This window comes from Cnephaeus nilssonii, assembly GCF_951640355.1.
Source record: "Cnephaeus nilssonii genome assembly, chromosome: 5".
Taxonomy (NCBI): domain Eukaryota; kingdom Metazoa; phylum Chordata; class Mammalia; order Chiroptera; family Vespertilionidae; genus Cnephaeus; species Cnephaeus nilssonii.
Window position 1 is genome coordinate 21,347,133 of NC_137076.1, and position 6,050 is coordinate 21,353,182.

A 6,050-nucleotide genomic window follows, 5' to 3' on the forward strand; every position below is an offset into this window, starting at 1 on the left:
AGAAATATTTTCAATTGTTTCAAACAGCTTATGTACTAACATATATGTTACACTTCCTGACAAGATATATTAATAAAACATCCCATTGCAATTGTGGATTTTTAGATCAATTTTTGTGGGTTTTGTCAAGTTAATCATACATTTTAAATCAGTGTTATCATGTATTTTTTCCTCAGGCAAGTTTTTTTTTATTTTCCTATAGTTAAAAATGTTTGTGATTAAACTAACCTCTCATTAATTCTTCAATAAAACCTTACATCGTGGTTTTGTTGGTGCCTTCTTGTCAAAAACTGTAGGATCACATCTATACTAAAGAAAGCGGTGCAATGAATTGTGATAAGGATGACCACAAACCATAAACAATAATGGGCTGCATCAGTGAGAAATCTTACGCAGTTTGGGTTTGTGGTAAGTGATGGGATAGGTATTCCAGGAAGGGAAATGTTCCTCTGTATTGGATACTGTGAGGAAGAAAATTAAATTCTGTCTTTGATCATCATATTAGTTCTTACCTAAACATGGGACTATTCCCTATGGTATATGGGACACTGTTTCATATAAAGTACCTCAGTTAAAATGTATAAAGTCGCTTGCTCTTTAGCAAACTTTATAATATCAACTGACCCTTTGGATTCAGAAAAATTGTCAGAACACAAACCTAGCAAGAGAGAAAGATAAGGTCCCTATTCCATTTGAACCTTTTTTGCTCAGAAACTATGGTCTTGATGCAGTTTTTTAATGTTCCTCTCCTGTCAGGCACTAGACTCAAAACACCCACCATTTTTTGTACAGCCACTATGGAAAACGGTATAGAGATTCCTCCAAAAACTAAAATGAAACTATCATATGATCCAGCAATCCCACTTCTGGATATATGAAGAAAATGAAAACACTCAAAAAATATATATATGGACCCTATGTTCATTGCAGCATTATCCTATATAATAAAAGGGTAATATGCAAATAGACCAAATGGCAGAACAATCAAAGCATAATATGCTAATGATATGCTAAGGCTGCTCAACCACTTGCTATGATGTGCACTGACCACCAGGGGCAGATGCTCCAACTGGTAGGTTAGCTTGCTGCTGGGGTCCAGCAGATTGGGACTGAGCAAGATGGGCCAAACATGACCTGGAGCCCCCCGACAGCCCCTCCCCAGCCTGGTCACGCACCGGTGGGGTCCCTCAGCCTGGCCTGTGCCCTCTCTCAATCTGGGACCCCTCGGGGGATGTCAGAGAGCCGGTTTCAGCCCGATCCCGCAGGCCACTCCCCTTGGGAGGGCGCCAGACACAGGGCTCATGGCTGGCAAGAGCTTCTGCAGCAGCACGAGCCTCTCCTGATGGGGACTGATTGGGCGTGAGCCCATGGCAGGCGCAGTGGGGCCAGGATGACCGAGAGCAGCAGGTAGGAGCTGCAGGCAGTGTTGGACTGCGGGTTTCAGCCCAATCCCTGCAGGCCACCCAGAGGGACCCCACCTGTGCATGAATTCGTGCACTGGGCCTCTAGTTTATAATAGTCAAGACATGGAAACAAACTAAGTGTCCATTTGATAAATAAATGGATAAAGAAGTGGTGCATATATACAATGGAATATTACCAATGAAAATGAATGAAATCTTGCCATTTGCAACAACAATGGACCTAGAGGGTATTATGCTAAGTGATATAAATCCAAGAAAGATAAATATCATATGGATTCACTTACATGTTGAATCTAAAAAAAAAAGGGGGGGATTAAACTGATGTTTGATAGGAGAGAAGTGGGAGAATGGGTGAAAAGATAAGGGAAATATAGTTAATATGATAAATTTGCATGGTGATAAATGATTATTAGGCTTAGTGTGGTGATCACATTGTAAGCTATATAAATATTGTACGCCTGAAACTAATACAGCATTGCATGCCAACACTTTGGATATATAAGAAGGAAATAAAGGCTTTGAAGAAAAGTAAACAGTATCTGGTGAGGTCATAGATGGCTGGATATGTGTGTGTCTCTTCTCTATGAAGGGTCAGGGCCTCAGTGGATGAGGATGTCCTTGTTGATCATTTTTACTTCCACCATGTAATTCATTTTAAACACTGAGGAGGAATTACTCCGGTGCAGATATCAACATGGGGAGCAATACAGGCAGTTGATGGCTGTGATTAACAGTAATGGTTCCAATAAAGGTATAGATGTGGTTAAAAGTTTTATTGCATGCCCAGCCAGAATGGCTCAGTGGTTGAGCGTCAACCTATGAACCAGGAGATCATAGTTCGATTCCCAGTCAGGGCACATGCCCAGGTTGCATTGTGGGGCATGCAGGAGGCAGCCGATCCATGATTCTCTCTCATCATTGATGTTTCTATCTCTCTCCCTTGCCCTTCCTCTCTGAAATCAATTTTTTTTAATTAATAAAAGTTTTATTGCACATAATAGTAATCACAAGTTTAGACATAGGTAATCTGAGACAAGACTTGGTATTGCTTTGGGCCACAGGTATTTGCCTTTTTTGTTTCCATTATCATTTTGCTGCTACACAGACTGAGCCAGGGAACGGTTCTGGTCATCCGCACAGTTGTAACCCATCATGGGTTTTCCTGTGAGTCGAGTGATACTCAAGTCCAATGTAATTTTCTGGTTAAAACACCAAAAAGGTCTACAGAAGTTTAGAGGGCAGTCATCCAAGGAATGGTTCAGGTAAGCTGCAGACAGTGAGTGCATAATCTTGAGTAATACCTTATTTAATGGAAAAGAGGTATGTTTGACAACCTCAAAATGAGAGTTTTTTCATGTTTTCTTTTTTTTTTTAATATATTTTATTGATTTTTTACAGAGAGGAAGAGAGAGGGATAGAGAGTTAGAAACATCGATCAGCTGCCTCTTGCACACCCCCTACTGGGGATGTGCCCGCAACCAAGGTACATGCCCTTGACCGGAATCGAACCTGGGACCCTTGAGTCCGCAGGCCGACGCTCTATCCACTGAGCCAAACCGGTTTCGGCAGTTTTTTCATGTTTTCATAAGAGGAGACCTAAAAGCTTTTTGTTTCAATGGCCCACGAAGTTGCAAAGTCCATTTTGCTGTTCACAGAACTCATTTCCATATTCTTAGACTTCCAGCACTTATTATGGAAGGGGGATGGTGGATATTGCCAGCTTTGTGTTTTATTAAAGAGCAAAGGAAATCCAAACTTCACCCACTTTTCCAGTGATGTTTGCTTTGCATGGTATAGATTATGTGATTTCATAATTATTTGCCTCAGTTATTTTGCCTCCTTCCAATCATTCATCTCGTCTTACAAATGAAAGTTAAATGCAGGCCATACTAAACTCATATAGCTTAGGATAATGCCAGCTCTGTTTTAAAGGCCTGCAACCACCTCTACTGGGTACTGTCAAAAATTTTAGGGATTCCAAGATGGTGGTGGAATAGGTGGAAGCTACACTGACCTTCCTTCTCCCAGAACCCAACTGGAATTACAACTAAAATATAGAAAAATCATCCTGAATAACCAATTGAAGACTAGCTGGAAAGAAGCCTTATAACCAAGTACTTAAAGAGAAGGCCACATTGAGACTGGTAGGAACGGCGGAAGTACGAGAGGGCTGGCCAGGCTCCCACAGACAGCACCTGAAGTTCCAGAGGGACCCCACCTGTGCACAAATTCCCTCAGCTGTGGAGGGGTCCCCTAGGGAGTCTAGGGTCTAAACTCTAAGCTGAGCACCCCAGCTCAGACCACCAGAACTGGGAAAGTTAGCCACATAACATCTGACTGTAAATAGCAGAGGGGTTTCTGTCTGCCAGTGAGAGATGGCTAGAAACGCATGCACCCTCTTAAAGGGCCAACACACAAAGTGTCATTTGCAGCCACTCACCTTGGGTTCTGGTAGAGTGAGGGCAGAGTGGACCACAGCTGTGTGAGGAGAGTCTGGAATTGGTGGCTCTGGGAAGAGAGCTGAGGGACAGCCAAATCCCTGTGCTGAGTCATTGCCCCATACTATAGAAGCCATCTTTCTCAGAGCTTTCCCATCTGCAGTATTAGCCTGGGGGAGCAATAGTCCCACCCATTGGGATCTCTCTTGCCCCACCCTATTGAGTTTATGCCCTGCTGAGGACTACAGCCAGAGACTCAATAAGTGACTGAGACTAACAGACAGTGAGGATCAATAGTCACTTTACTAGGAAATATAAATGGCTAAGAAAACAAAACCCACGTATATACTGTCTTCAAAAGACCCACCTCAGAACAAACAATACAAACAGACTAAAAGTAAAGGGATGGAAAAGATATTTCATGCAAATGGAAAGGAAAAAAAGCTGGAGTAGCAATATGTATATCTGAAAAAAATAGACTTTAAAACCAAGGCTATAGTGTATTTATCTGTAATAATAAAAGTGTAATACGCTAATTAGACCTGATGTCCTTCCGGACGACCTTCCAGACAAAGCCGGAGCTGCCTAGGTCCCAGGTGCCTGCAGTGGATGGAGGGAAACCCAGGTCCCAGAGGGAAGACGGTGCTGGCAGCCAGAGGAAGGAAGGCCTACTCTTGCACGAATTTCATGCATCGGGCCTCTAGTCAGTACATAATGATAAAGGGATCAATCCAACAAGAGGATATGACCCTTGTAAACATTTATGCACCCAACATAGGAGCACCTAAATATGTAAAGCAAATCTTGATGAACATAAAGGGAGAGACTGACAGTAATACAGTTCTAGTAGATTTTAACACCCCATTGACATCAATGTATATACACTGAGTGGCCAGATTATTATGATCTCTGACCGCATAATAATCTGGCCACTCAGTGTACTTATGTATAAGGGAAAGCTTGCAAATCTTGATATGTCAAGGGACCAGGAGATAGAGGCCCCCATCCTCTTGCTAGTAAGTCCTCTGCTTCTTTCTAACTACCCACAATGCAGTTCTTATACATGGAAAAACCTTATTTTAAAATCCCAATTCTGTGGTCAGTCTACACTGAGTGGCCAGATTATTATGCGTTCAGAGATCATAATAATCTGGCCACTCAGTTATCTTCCAGACAGAAAAATCAACAAGGAGATGGTGGCCTTAAATGACACAGGATCAAATGGGTTTAATTGATATCTTCAGAACATTCCACCCCAAAGCAGAAGACTATGCATTCTTTTCAAATGCACATGGAATTTTTTCTAGGATAGACCACATGTTAGGACACAAAACAAGTCTCAGTAAATTTAAAATTGAAATCATATCAAGCATCTTTCTCTGACGATAATGCTATGAAACTTGAAATCAATCACAAGAAAACTGAAAAGCACAAAGACATGGACACTGAACAATATGTTACTAAACAATGAATGGGTTAACAAGGAGATCAAGGAAGAAATAAAAAAATACCTTAAAACCAATGAACACAACAACCCAAAATCTGTCGGACAGAGGGAAAGCAGTCTTAAGAGGAAACTTCATAGCCTTACAGGCCTACCTCAAGAAACAAGAAAAAGCTCAAATAAACAATGTAGTTTTATACTTAAAGGAACTTGAAGAAGCCGAAACCGGTTTGGCTCAGTGGATAGAGCGTTGGCCTGCGGACTCAAGGGTCCCAGGTTCGATTCCGGTTAAGGGCATGTACCTTGGTTGCGGGCACATCCCCAGTAGGGGGTGTGCAGGAGGCAGCTGATCGATGTTTCTCTCTCATCGATGTTTCTAACTCTCTATCCCTCTCTCTTCCTCTCTGTAAAACATCAATAAAATATATTTAAAAAAAAAAAAAAAGGAACTTGAAGAAGAACAAACAAAGCCCACAGTGCATAGAAGGAAGGAAATAATAAAGATCAGAACCGAAATAAGTGAAATATAGTCTAAAAAACAATACAAAAGATCAATGAAACCAAGAGCTGGTTCTTTGAAAAGATAAACAAGATTGGCAAACCTTTAACCAAACTCATCAAGAAAAAAAGAGAGAGGCCCCAAATAAAATCAGACATGAAAGAGGAGTAACAACTGACACCAAAGAAATACAAAGGATTGTAAGAAAATATTACGACAACCAAACACCAACAAATTGGACAATC